General features: G+C 34.4%; 1 protein-coding gene across 7 annotated transcripts in view; it reads left to right on the top strand.

Annotated features, from left to right (window-relative positions):
- Window positions 1-14,892, top strand: part of Tbc1d5 (TBC1 domain family member 5) — a 436,877-nt gene that overhangs the window by 101,899 nt on the left and 320,086 nt on the right. The window contains exon 1 of one of the 7 annotated variants that reach the window (XM_075980967.1): window positions 7,839-7,932. The exons of the other annotated variants lie outside the window; for them this stretch is intronic. The gene's annotated coding sequence lies outside the window, so the exon portion shown is untranslated. Of the gene's footprint in view, window positions 1-7,838; window positions 7,933-14,892 lie in introns of those variants that run through there. 7 annotated transcript variants of the gene reach the window in all.

The raw sequence follows: 14,892 nt of genomic DNA, 5'->3' as shown, positions 1-14,892 counted from the left end.
TCACTTGATTCACAGATGTTTACTAACCATTTATGGTAACTGCTTGCATACTTGAAGATTTACTTCTTTAATACGTCCATTTTTACTTTAACTAGATAATGTAAGAAAAACTATTTTCTTCCAAATTTATGTAAAATTTTAAAAGTTTTTGTTGTTTGTGTACTTGAAAGAGCCATCACTGTTGTGATAGTAGGGAAACAATCTTTTTTGGAAGTGAGGTGGAGGAAATAACAGAATTTGTTCCACTTTCTCCTCCTCTCACTTTGGCATGGTCATGACAAGGACTTAGTGAACAGCTATGTGGATTCCAGTCTCACTTTAGGCTTGCCATTTTAGCAGTCTTGTGAAGAGGCAGCAGGAGGCCTGATGATCTGTAGGAGATCAGACACAGAAAACCAACTCTTTATGATTATAAGTGTTTATTTTTCACATGTATTTAAGTTAAATAGGTCCATTAGGTATTTCTGTTTTACATTGAAATCTGAAAAATTTATATGTTTTTTTCTCACTTTAGAATCCTTTGTGGCCAAGTGAAGAATTGATTCATTAAAATTAATATTTTCATAATCTCTCATTTGTAATGATTGGCATACTACTACTATCCATTACACTAATATTTGAAATATTAAAATTTCAATTATCAAAATGTATGTATAAATGTCATTGTTGATAGGTAAGATAATTTCCTATGGTAAGGGTTAGATTATTTTGATGTTAGCATTGACTAAACATCTTTGAACATTAAACTATTTTAATACATTAAAACTTACTATTCAAAATATTTCATGTTTTGGACCCTTCATAGTATGTAACTGAAAGGTTGAAAGTTTCACATGATCAGAAAGAAATACACTTACGTCAGACATGAGGTGTAAATCAGTGGAAGACCATTTACTTTGCCTGTCTCTGGATTTAGTCCCCATTATCACACACATATGTATATATACATATAAATATGTAATCATAACATTTGTATAATGCATGTGTGCATATAAATAGTACTAAATAGTTTTGCTTAGATGCTATTTAGCTCAAGCTGTACAGAATACAGTTTCTCAAAATGCCATTTTATGTTAGTTTTGTGTGTAAATATTTTAATTTTTATAAATAGTGCATAGGAATTACATAGTTAAGGGATGTTATCTGCTTAAGACCAGTCCTACATTATTTCACATGAGTCCACTGAGATCTTACCAGTTTCAAAAGTATGCTTTGTTACTACTGTTCTACAGTGCACAAATTTTACTTAAATCATGGTAACTTCTCATTGAAGTAACTGATTAAAAGAAATTACATACTAGTAAATTTTAAAACCTTGGTATTATTTTAATCTGATAAATGAGTTTAGGTTCAAGGTTTTTTTTTTTGGTTGTTGGCTACATATCTAAACCTGTATTTCTTGGATTTATGAGGATGAATCCTGCTTTGGCAATCTTATAGATTCTCAGGAGAATAGTTAAACAGTGATTAATCATTGTTTCTTCACTGAGTGTGCAGAAAAGAATGGAAAAGCGGCATTTCACACTTCTGAAGCAATTAATCCCCATGATCTTAGCCAGGTTTGTCTTGTAGATAAGTCAGGATACAAAACGGGACCTAATTTATCAATGTATGCATGCCATAAAGTATAAAACACACAATTTATTTCATATCATTTATAGTCAAATGTAAAAAAAGAGTGACTTTGCCATATCCAAGAGTGTTTCCTACATTACCTTCATATAAACTAAGTACCAGAGATTACAATGGGATTCCTGTTTATTGTGCACATCTGGTGCAGTCACTATGCATTTTCTCATTCACTTGCTGGCATTTTTAGTGATTGTGGCATAAATCACCTTGCTAATCAGAAACATAAGTGACGGGAAGTCATCTCCTTTTTTTGAACAATGGGAAAAAACATATGGCTTCTTAGACAGTAGTTGGCTGTTATACTGTTTATGTGGCAGTATTTTCTGGATTTAGAATTTCATATTAATTGTAGTCTTTTGGTCTAAGACATTAAACACCCAGGACTTGAGGTCAAAATATTTTATATCATTTTTATAATAAAAATATGACAATCCATGCCTTATTTTTAAAAAATGAAATACAAACAATTGGGAGATGAACATTTAAGCTGAAGATGCACTGAAGATGGTACATATTTAACAGTGTTTTTTTTTTTTTTTTGGTTTTTCGAGACAGGGTTTCTCTGGCTTTGGAGCCTGTCCTGGAACTAGCTCTGTAGACCAGGCTGGTCTCGAACTCACAGATATCCACCTGCGTCTGCCTCCCGAGTGCTGGGATTAAAGGCGTGCACCACCATCGCCCGGCTATTTTACAGTGTTTTGTGATCAAAGTAGCTAGTTATGTTTTTAATTTTATCTATTTTGAAGCAATTTATGGAACAGAATAAAATCATTTTCCTTAAAGTGGTTAAATATAAGACTAATTGTATTTTGACAATATTTAAATATGAAAACTGTCTACATATCAAAGATTGAAATTTTCTAATTCTTAAGAAATTAAGAAATGTATGTGTATAAGCAGAGGACCTAGCTCAGACCTATATGTGATCTGTTTGTCTCTTTGAGTCTCTGTGAGTTCCTATGAGTTCTGGTTAGTTGATTTAACATGTCATGTTCTCATGATGTCTGTTATCCCTCTAGCTCCTACAGTACTTCCTCCCCCCTGTTCTGCAGGGTTTCTCTGGCTTCATCTAGTGTTTGATTGTGGATCTCTGAATCTAATCCCATCATTTGCTGAATGATGCTTCTCTGATGTCAGTTGTGCTAGGCAACAATCTATGAGAATAGCAGAATATCGTAAGAAATCATTTCATTGACTTTTTTTTTTTTAACCAGACATGGTTTGGTTCTATCCTGTGACTCTGGCCAGCCTTCCAGTCAGTGTCACATATATGCTCCCTCTAATAGCATAGGTTTCAAGTTGGACCAATCTTTGGTTAGCTACTCCCACCATTTCTGGGGCACCTATACTCCAGCACTTCTTTCAGGTGGTACAGACTTTAGATTGAAGGTTTTGTGGGTGGATTGATGTCCAAGTCTCACTTATAGGAGCCTTGCCTACTTATAGAAGATTGCCAATTGGGGCTCAGCATATCCCCCATTACTAGGGGATTAGAGTTCAGTTTCTTAGATTCCTTGAAGTTTTTATTGCACTAGGTTTCTACATCGACTTCCAGTTCTAGTCACCTCTCTTAGGACTCTCTGCTTCCACCCTAACATCTAATTCTTCCTGTTCCCATCCCCACCCACCCCCAGTCCACCCTTGAAATTTTCTATTTCTTTTTCCCATCAAGATTTATGCATCACCTGTAGATCCCTCCTTGTTACTCTGTCTCATTCTGTGAGTTATAGTTTACTTAACAGCTAATATTCAGTTATTTGTGAGTACATATCATGTTTGTCTTTCTGGGTCTTTGATTACTTTACTCTGATCATTTCTAGTTCCATTGATTTGCCTGCCAATGTCATACATGATGTTACTATTTTTAACAGCTGAGTAATACTCCATTGTGTAAATGTACCATATCTTCTTAGGTCTTCTGCATATATGTGATGGTGTGTATTCTCATGGGACTCCCGACAATAGGGGTAAGGGATGTCTCTGACTCTTTTGCCCACTCTTGAGATCCTTTCCTTCCTTCTGCATTACCTTGTCCAGCTTTGATATAAGGATTTGTGCCCAGTCTTATTGTATCTTGTTAGGACATGTTAGGTGAATATGCCTCGGAGACCTACTCCTTTTTTTTGGGGGGGGGGGGTTGGAAGAAGAGAGGAGAACAGCTGGGAATAGTGAAGTAAGGGGGAACTGCAGTGTAGCTGTGCATGGTGAAACATGAAAGTGGGGAAGGGGTGTTACGAGTTTGAGACTGTCTAGGCTACATGCTTAGACCCTGTTTTTGCAACTCTCACCTAACAAATAGTGAGATATTAAAAATATCAAAACCTGCTCATTAAAATGTATGCTATTCTAACTAAAGTAGCACCACATAATCCAACAGTTGAAGTATCTAGAATGCTTCTTTGAGCATTCAGTAGTAAACTGATAGGTAGCTATATAAAATAGATACTTTGAATGGAGATAAGATTCGTTGTATGAACTAGTATTTTTGTTAAAATGTCAATCACCACTTGGGAGGCAGAGGCAGGCGGATCTCTGTGAGTTCGAGACCAGCCCTGTCTACAAGAGCTAGTTCCAGGACATGCTCCAAAACCACAGAGAAACCCTGTCTTGAAAAACCAAAATATATATATATATATATATGTCAATCACACTTGTGCATTTGTAGTCTTTATAGATAATGGAGCAGTGTGACTAGATGTATGTTTTTTTTTAAGTACCTGATTTATTAAAAATAAGTTTGCATTTACTCCTTTTGCTCCAGGAATCTTTATTATTGTCTTAAAGGTCATCTGCATTAGAATATTCACCGACTGAATGACAGCAATAAATATTGGTGTATGTTTGTGAGTATCTGAGTGTCAGTATTTGCAACTGCCTAGGGAAGCCAGAGAACAACATCAGTTCCTTGGATCTGGTTTGAACTATTTAGGTGTTGGAAGAAAACTTGTGTCTTTTATAAGAGACAAGAGCTGTTGAACTAGCTCTTCAGCCCTGATTTTTGTTTAGTTTTTAAAATCATTACTTATTCCAAATATCCCACTATCCACATTCTCTAGAGTGAATTGTGTATGAAATATTATTTCTAAATAAAATTTTAAATTTAAAATTAGCACTTAGAAAATTCCACACTGTATTGTTAACTTTTTAGTGATTCTTACTTCTTTTAAAGAATTAAAAGCATTTAAAGCCTTTGCCCTTTCTGTCCTTCATTCTTATGATTATATTATTTTTAAATTGATTTTTCAAATAGAAACCAACTTAAAAGTAGTACAATTTTAAGCATAGATATTTTATTTTTGTTCATCATGATACAGATTCTAGGAGAATAGATTTTTTAAAAAAAATCCAAGAAATCATAGTTGAATAAATGAATAAAAGTATTAAAATCAACATGCAAAAATAAAGTTCTAGTTTTCATAACCAGGGATTTTGCTGAATACCTGGAGTGAAAATTTCTGGCATCAAGGGCTTGATGGAATTACATAAACCAAAACATTTTCTCATTCACCGTGCTTTGAAACCTAGTGTTCATATATATATGGACGACAGTGGAGTGTCTGTGATGCAGGTATTCATTGTACATTTTGTTTATATATTCTATTTGTAGAGAATTTTTATTATTTCTTTTTACCATTCCCTTCGTTGTCTTATTTATGACTAGAGTATATGTTGTTACTTATTTCTAACTAAAGAAAATACTGAAATAAACACCAAACTAGAAGGAAAGTTAATGTTCTTTTATTGTGTTTTCATTACACATAAAGAACAAATATGTAAATACCATTACTGATTGTCCTCTGCACTTTGCAACTATCCATTTCCCCATTTATATTTTGTAAGAGTAGATAGTCTCGGACAAAATGGTGAAAACTCTACAACATGATCGAGGATGGGCCTGAGACCTAGGCCATCTTTGATTTGTAACAATCTACTCTGTGAGAACTCTTTGATTCTGTGATTCAGGTATTAATTCTTTACATGATAGTGCTATCATAACCGTGTTATTTATGATGTTAACCTCTTAAATGTTTCAGTGTTTTAACAGTCTCACTTTGGGCTCAGTTTCAGGATCATTAAGGTTAAGGGACACTGTGAAGCCTTAGCAACTGATGATAGTCTGTTGTTGCTAAAGTTAGCTGAATTCTGCTTGTGTTTTGCATTGTCAGAACTACGATTCTGGGCATTTGTCAAAGCCTATGACAACAGAAAAATGATTGGCTGAGTTATAAGAAAAGTAAAATCACAACAAGCAAATTGCGGCTTTTACTCTAAAATGGTGACTCTCAACCTGTGGGTTGCTATCCCTTTCACAAGGATTGGCTAAGATCACTGAAAAACACAGATATTTACATTATGATCCATAACTACCAATATTGCTTTTACGAAGTAGCAGGGAAAAATAATGTTCTGGTTGGGGGGGGGGGTCAGCACAACATAAGGAACTGTATTAAAGATTAAAGGTCTGCAGCATTAAGAAGGTTGAGAACCACTGCTCTAAAATGTTTGAAGACAAGCAGCATGGCCTTGGTATTTTCTGAATCTAGAAGAAAGATGTTCTTTTTCCTTTGCTAGTACATAAAATAGTGGCTATTTTGTAGATTACTGTGCCAACTATAATGGAAAAGTTTGGATACCATGGTAGAAAACAGTGCTACTTAAAGTAGAATGGAGAGAATTAAGTCTTATTTGGAGTCTTATCTTGAAGAAGGGATAGTGGGTCCAGTAGGTGACAGTAGCAACTGTATGCAAGGGTACAATGCCAGGAAAGATTCAGATTCCTGGGTTTGGGTAAATTATATGTCTTGCCCAAAGTTACTTTGGAGATAGTAGACCAAAAATACCACATATAGATGCAGACTGGGTGAAACGGTAGAATTGTTAGTTGTTGAATGTTGGTTGATAGGACTTGTTTGTTCTAACACATGCAGTGTATTGTAGGATAGGTTTCTAGAGATGCACAAGAAAGATTGCATGCTTTGGAGACAAAGGTGTGAAGCAGCAAGGATCAGTTATAGTTGTTTTGTAAAATAATACAGAGCTTGAGATACTAAAGATCTTTATTCTCTTTCATAACTTTGCCACTGAGAAGTTTTTGCTTACTTCTGTGGCAAAGCAATGTGCTAGAACAAAGAAGTCAAGATAGGATTCTTTCTTATAAGAGACAGAGATTTAGGAAAGAAGTTGGCAGTCAAAGAAAGACAGAAAAAAGAAAAACATTAAGTGCAAAGAATAAATGTGACAGAAATATGAATGAGTGACAGTAGACTGCAGAGTCTTGAAACACCTAGGAGGCAGATTTGAAGAATTCCATGGAGACTCCTCAGAGAACATATGGCTGGGCATGTGAAGAATGTTGAAAGAAGGACTAAACAGTAAAAGGCAAATAGAAATGCTCCTGCAGCAGCCCCTAAACCACTAAAGCAAGTCATTGGGGTTTTATGCTAAGAAATACTGAGACCTGAGATTGTATTTTTGAAGATCCGTATTCATTATTTTGTGTTTGAGCTTTTTAATTTTTTTCCTTCAGAAGGAAATAGGAAAACAGGAAGACTGGAGGCATAGAAGAACTTCAGGTTCTATTGCCAGACATTTTGACTTTTTTGAGGCATTATAAGCCAGGGAGAAGTTTGATCGCTTTTATATATTAGAATTAGAGAAAGAGTTGAAGAGCACAGAGTTAAGAAATTATATTTTGGTTGGAGGAAATTGAGGAACTGAATCTGAGTCAGGTCAGAGATAGATTGACCAAATTTAGCAGTTGATTGCATTGAGAAGTTCTAAAAAGAAATAAAAACATTAGACTCAGAAGGCAGATTGATTGTATTATCCCTTAGATTCTTAGGTACAAGAGGGTTTGAATAAGAGGATGACTTCTGTCTAGGTACCATGATTATTACAAATGTTTAGATGTTTGAATAAAAATATATTTCTCAATCCCAGGAAAACAATTAAGAGATGTATGCTAGATATCATTAACATTTATGAATATTCTTAGCACTATATGACACATTGGTGAATCAAACTAAGTAGAGTCTTTTACAGGTACATGCAAGGCTGAACTGGGATTACTAAGAGAGATGAAAAAGGGATCTTGGAGAAGTTGAGTAGCTTTTAGCAGTGTGATGAGAAAAGAGGAACTTGTTGAAATGAAGGAGGGAAATATGAAGTCAATGAAGACAAAGTGGCAAAAAAAGAAAATGAACAGAGGATCACAAGTGAAGTGTTGAAAAGGGCTCATGAAATCCTTTTTTGTGCATTAGAAGTGGTGTGGTGTGAGGCACAAGTCTTGTCTGCCCAGAGGTAGGTGGTAGGTATAGCAATGAGAGCTGAAAACTACCAGGAAATGAACTATCTGTCTGTGAAGATCTCCTTATTAGAGATGCAAAACAAAAGTTTATTCTTAATTTAGAAAAGATCTTCAAAATGTTGAAATGTTCAAGTCAAAGAATAAGGCGTAGGAGGGAAAAAGAGTCTATGATACAGGAGAGGAAGTTAAAAGTAGTTCATTTTAGAGCAGTGTGTATGAAGAGATAAAGCAACATTGAATCAAGACTAGTAGAAAAATTAGTTTGCAAAGGAGGAGTGCTTTTAAAACATACTTTAGTTAACTCTTGGAGAATTTGGTACATTTTTTGATCGTATTTATCCATCACCTCCCATATCTACTCTTCATTCCATACCTACTTAGTGTCTTCATTCCTTTTCTTTTCCTTCCTTTTAGCCCACTGAGTTCTGTTATCTTTGCCCATATACTCTTTGGTGTATGGCCACTTAAACAAGAAACTCGTGAGTACTTGTAATAAGAGTAAAGGAATAAAAAATGGAATAAAAAAAGAGTAAAGGAATACAGGAATTTAAGGCTAGATGGTATTTGATGACGAAGCGGCATGGGAATTTTACAAGAGGTTTTTATAAAAGACTGTCTTGAAATCCTATGCATCATAGAATCATACCCATAAACTCTGAGGAAATCGCAGTGTAAGGCTTCTGAGCCCCATACACGCCAGTTAGTTGGTTAGTTTGTCTTTTCTTTCCTTTTTTTTTTCTTTTAAGTTTGGGTTTCACTATGCACTCTGTCCTAGAACTCACTGTGTATACCAGCCTTTCTAGTACAGTGATTAAAAATTACTACACATGGTAATTTATTTCAAAAAGCATTGTTTATGATTTTGGCCATTCTTACAGGTGTAAGATGGAATCTCAGAGTTATTTTGGTTTGCATTTCTCTGATGACTAAGGATGTTGAACATTTCCTTAAGTGTTCTTCAGCCATTTTAGATTCCTCTGTTGAGAGTTCTCGGTTTAGATCTGTACTCCATTTTTTTTATTGGATTATGTGATATTTTGGTGTCCAGTTTCTCGAGTTCTTTGTGTATTTGGATGTGGGGCTAGTGAAGATCTTTTCCTATTCTGTAGGCTGTCGTTTTATCTTGTTGACCATGTCCTTTGCTTTACAGAAGCTTTTCAGTTTCAGGATGTCCCATTTATTAATGTTTCTCTCAGTGTCTGTGCTGCTGGGGTTCTATTTAGGAAGTGGTTCCCTGTGCCAATGCGTTCAAGTGTACTTCCCACTTCTGTAAGGTTCAGTGTGGCTTGGAGAGGTTGTAGGGGAAAGGGAACACTTCTGCATTGCTGGTGGGATGCAAGCTGGTACAACCCCTTTGGATGTCAGTGTGGCGATTTTTTAGAAAATTAGGAAACAACCTTCCTTAAGACCCAATAATACCACTTTTGGGTATAATTCCAAAGGATGCTCAATTGTGCCACAAGGACATGTGCTCAACTATGTTCATAGCAGCTTTGTTTGTCATAGCCAGAACCTGGAAACAACCTAAATGCCCCTTGACCATAGAATGGATAAGGAAAATGTGGTACATTTACACAATGGAGTACTACACAGCAGAACAAAATAATGACAGAGCTTGAATTTTGCAGGAAAATGGATGGATCTAGAAAACATTATTTTGAATGAGGTAACCCAGACACAGAAAGACAATTATCACATATACTCACTCATAGGTGGTTTTTAAATATAAAGCAAAGAAAGCCAGCCTACAAACCACAATCCCAGAGAACTTAGACAACAATGCAGACACTAAAAGAGACTTACATAGATATAATGTATCTACATGGGAAGTAGAAAGTATAAAAAGACAAGATCTCCTGAGTAAATTGGGAGCATGGGGTCCTTGGAGGAGGGTTGAAAGGGGGAGGGGAGAGGCAGGGAGGGGAACAGATAAAAAATAGTTATAAAAAAGCATAGTTTCAATTTTTCTAATAGACTAAAAATAATTTGTGCTTTTTTTTATTTCTTCAAAGAAAGCCAAGTGAGTTAATTTCTTTAAGGTATTTTTATGTCTTTATAATCCTGACAGAAAAGTTAAATAGTGCAGCATTATTTGAAATGAAAGTAATCAAGATAACAGTCTCAAGTCTACATGGTTTTCAGTATTTGTGTCTATTTTGAAGAAATCATGTAATTGCTTTCTTACCACAGCATAAGGAACTAAGTTTGGATTTCAAGAAAACACATTGAAAAGCTGTGTACTGTGGTGCACACCTGTGTGCATAGTGCTGGGTGACCTCTAATAAGAGACCCTGTCTAAAATACTGTGAAAGAGGAAGATCCCCAGTATTGATCTCTTGTTTCCTGTACATGAAAATTCATAATCATTCTCATGAACTGGTCCATAGCATATGCCACACACATAATTTAAAAGAAAGCATATTTGTAATGTAGTTCAAATGCTAAGGATTTGACAGTGCTTCTGAAAGGACTGAAAACTTTGAACTAATGATTGTGTCTTAGGTCCTTTCTTTTCTTTGCTTTCTTTTTTTCCCCCTTGAGACAGGGTTTCTCTGTAGCTTTGGAGCCTGTTCTGGAACTAGCTCTTGTAGACCAGGCTGGCCTTGAACTCACAGAGAGATCTGCCTGCCTCTCCCTCCCAAGTGCTGGGATTAAAGGTGTGCGCTACCACCACTGGGTTGTTTCTTGTTTTTGTTTTTTTAAAATTCTGAATATATGACCTCTTATTTCATAAAATTGGGGATAGGGTCAAGACTCACCCCTACTCTAGCATCCACATATTTCAGAATATCTTAGTCTCATAGTTGAAAGTTGAGTCCTATAGATACAACGTTCATAAGGATCTTCCTTTTAACCAGGATGAGTTACTAAAAAGACTTGAAACATATTTGCCTTGTAGAGAGTGTTTAAGTGTCTTGAGGTGGAGTTACTGTGGACCTGTCTTATTCAGGGGTCTGTCTGAATGTATGTCTATTACATACTTATTGGAAGTTTAGAGAAATACACATACGTGAAATACATGGTAACAAAAATCACTTGTGCCTAAAACAATACTTATAATAACTACATAAGTGTAATTTTTGATTATACTATATAAATTGTAAGTATATATAACATAAACATTTACTGGATGATTTTCAATAGGACTTTCTTAAGCACTTAATTTTATTTCTCCATTCCTGACAAATAGGTCATTCTTTGATTGTTTTTAAGAAAAAAACCTCCTAGATTGATTGACTTCAGTTTCAACTATATAAAGCACAGTCCTCTTTTTAATTGCCATTTCATATGCATTATGGATAAAATAATGGAATTTTTTATATTCATGTAAATTCAAAATTAAATTCAAATTTACTACCATATGCCTCAATAGCAAAACATAACATAGGCTATTATAATCATTTATATAAATTAGTTTTTAAAACCCATTCAATATGTTTAATCAATATGTTATGAATTTCATATCTATATAGTTGTCATCCTTGTAAATTCTACAGTATGTACTTTTATTAGCACATACAGATTTTAAATAAAACTGAATAGACTTTTCTAGCCTGCATTATGGAGGAACTTCTGCTATCATACAATTTTCTGATTAAATATCAGCAAAGAATTATGATGCTTAAACAAGCCAAATTTTGTTTTCCATCAATTATTTTTTAGTTAAGTGATTATCCTCTCTCCAAGTTTGTACATGAACAGTCTAGAAAGTAAATCTTTACACCAAATAATTGTTCAAGGAATGCCCTTGTCTTCTTTCTGTGATGATCTGCCAAATTGTGATTGTAAGTCCTTATGAAACTCAGGGCAATTACAAGGCATATGCCTGTGTGTTTTGTCAATTAGTGATGATTAGAAGTATTTCACCTTTTATGGAGCTATTGGATCTTACCTTAGGTAATGGTTGATAGTTACTATACTAGAAATATCAAATGATCTATATAATACATAAGTATGTATGTGAAAGTCATAGTGAAAAATAAAGGCTGTTTTCTTCTTTTACTTTGGGATCTTGGGGATCAAATTAGGTTGTCATTCTTGCATACCAAGTTTTTACCTTCTGATCCATCTTGCTTGTGTTATTTTCATTCTTATATGCAGAAATTTTAATTCAGTTTTGAAGAAATTTGTGTGATAGCTGTATGCTAATTATCTTGAATTACACACTACAATATTTTATTTTTTACTGTGCAATCATAAAAATTGGCTTTTTTCTTTAGTAAAACTCTGTGAGTATGCTATTTAATGTTTAGTAAAGAACAATATGTATGAATGAGAGAGATAGAACAGCAGTAAAGAGCATGGGCTGTCCTTTCAGGGGATCCTGGATCAATTCCTAGCACCCGTATCATGGCTCACAACCTGCTGTTTTATGGGATCACCACCATCTGCTGGCCTGTGCAGACACCGGGTACACATGATACCTATGGAACCTAAACATGCATTTAGGAAACACCCCTACACACACACACACACACACACACACACACACACACACACACACAATGTTAATAAGGCAGTTTTCACATACCTTTGACACTGTTATTTTGTAAGCAAACAGCATTACAATGGTTGTGCTATTTAGTTGTGCTTAAAAAAGATTTGAGTATGTATTTTTAAAAGAGTGGTACATGTTTATTTAGCAATTCCTCTCTCTCTCAGTTTCTCCTTTTGTTTCCTTTCTCCCATTCTACTAGCAAAATGTACAGTGAAAACCCAGAGGTATTTCTTTCATTCTAGAAGATGTTTTATATTTTTTTGGTCTGTTAGTATCATTTGATATGAAATCATATTCTTTTTGCATTAAACAAAATGGCAAAGGTAGAAAGGTCATTCTATCTTCTTGGTTTGCTTCTAGAGAATTATTTCCAAAGCTTCTGTGTTGTATGAAAAGAAGAGTTAGGGAGAGTTGTTACATTCTTTTGCTGTTTTCATTCAGCTGGTCAGGGCTTACTTAATTTCATTTTTGTGGAATATAATTATCTTATGCCTAAACGTCATTTTCTTGATCATTTTTTGTGCTATTTTGTTTATTTATAGCCAATTTCTAATTGTTATCACAAAATATTGAAGACTGCAGACTCTAAAGTACTTTTTCCAGTGTATAATATTAACTATTGTGCTGTATGTACATTCTCTATGTCAGAGAAGGGTTGCAGAGGGATGCTTGACAACCACCTTTTCAGCTCTAAATAGCTATTGTGTACATATGGTAAGGTACTGCTGCTTAACAATTAGTAACTGCTTTGATGAAACTAAATTACATGTTTAAGTTCCCATCAGGAAGTCGCTTCACATATCTGTATTAATGTATTCAAGACTCGAGAAGGAAAGTTAATTTTCCAGCTTAAATATTTAATTCAAGCTTAAAATTTAGTCTGTAATTAGAGCTCCCAAATGGCAGGAACATGGAGTATTTGTCCATTTTAATTAGATTGTTGTTTACCTATTAATTATATATCATATCTTGTCATATAGTTTTGATGGTAACAGATGGTGCTATGAGTTAGTATGGGTTTGAACAAAATAAGATTCCACATGATTTATTAAGTTGCACTTTATTAGTGAATGGTCTATTTTAATCAGGTTATTCTCCAAACTAAGAACTATGAAACATTTTACAAGTTTTGGTAATTATTTGTGGACTCCTTGAAATTCTGAACATAAAAGATAAGTGATAAATATGTGTGTGTATATATATATATATACATATATATATATATATATATTGTGTGTGTGTGTGTTACAAAAGGATTGTTTAGGGTTTTTTTAAGGTACATATATTGTCAAATATCATAATTGATAAGAAATTCAATGCATTTTTCTAGGATAATGATAGGGATCTAGAATTCTATGCCAGAATGTATACATGAGGAATATTTGTGCTCGTGTGCATGTGTGTGTGTGTGTGTTTGTGTGTGTGTCTACAACCTGTGATAGGAAATATAAAAGAATACTTGTTCTCATTTTCATTTTGGTAAGGTCTTCTTTTACCTATTTTGTATTTAACAAAGAGATAAGATTTTCTGTTAACCAGAAAGTCTGTGAGCTCCTTTTTGTGTGTAGGGAAGATGATCAACAAGATTCCCATTTTGAAAGAGTAAATGTTTACTAAAAAGAGTCTAGCAAGTTTGTTACAGAAGATTCTTTTCTTTGGGTTACCACATAAATTACTATAATCCAGTCTCACATTTCACATGTGTCTGCAAAGATAAAGTAATAGAAGGATAGATATAGAAAAGAAAAAAAGAATGCTTTGAATATTCCCTATTACATATTTTATTTGAAATTTAGTATAATCCTCAATTGTATTCCCTTAATAGTAGCTTTGCTGTTCTCCCTTTATCTGTGAGGTCATTGTTTTTACAGCTGGTCAGTTTTTAGGTAGCAAGAGAAAATGGAATGTCTAGTTTTTACTAATTCAAGATTAGCGCAAGTGCTCATCAAACATACCAGACTTGGGTCTTCTTTTGCCTGAGAAGGAAGAAGTTTTATTTTTGTTTGTATCTATTCATATATTTTAATTTGTCTCTGACTGTGCTTATCAGCTGTTCATCATGACAAGTACCTGAGATAAACTTACAAAATAATCTTGTTTGTTTGTTATTTCAGAAGTTTTAGTTGAAGATATGTTTTTCCATTTAGTTTTAGGCTTAGGATGAAGCAGTGTGTCATGGGTGAAGTACCTGGAAGAGCTAATCATTCACTTCATAGTTAAGTGAAAAAGACAAGAGGTAGAAAGCCCTTAGGTATCTCATCATCCCTCAAGCTGGAACAACTTAGTGACATCTGAAAGGCCTCATCACCTCCTTGAAGCACCACACTTGAAAGCTGCCTTTTGCCACATGGATCTTTGAAGAATAATACATGTCACTTTAAAAGAACTAGACAATGGTCTTTTAGTATAATAATCCTTTATAATAGAATTGTATTTTAAATCATACAAGAGTCTA

Source organism: Microtus pennsylvanicus, chromosome 7 (genome assembly GCF_037038515.1).
Source record: "Microtus pennsylvanicus isolate mMicPen1 chromosome 7, mMicPen1.hap1, whole genome shotgun sequence".
NCBI classification, from domain to species: domain Eukaryota; kingdom Metazoa; phylum Chordata; class Mammalia; order Rodentia; family Cricetidae; genus Microtus; species Microtus pennsylvanicus.
Note: the sequence above shows the minus strand (reverse complement) of the source record. Positions and strands in the feature narration are given on the sequence as shown.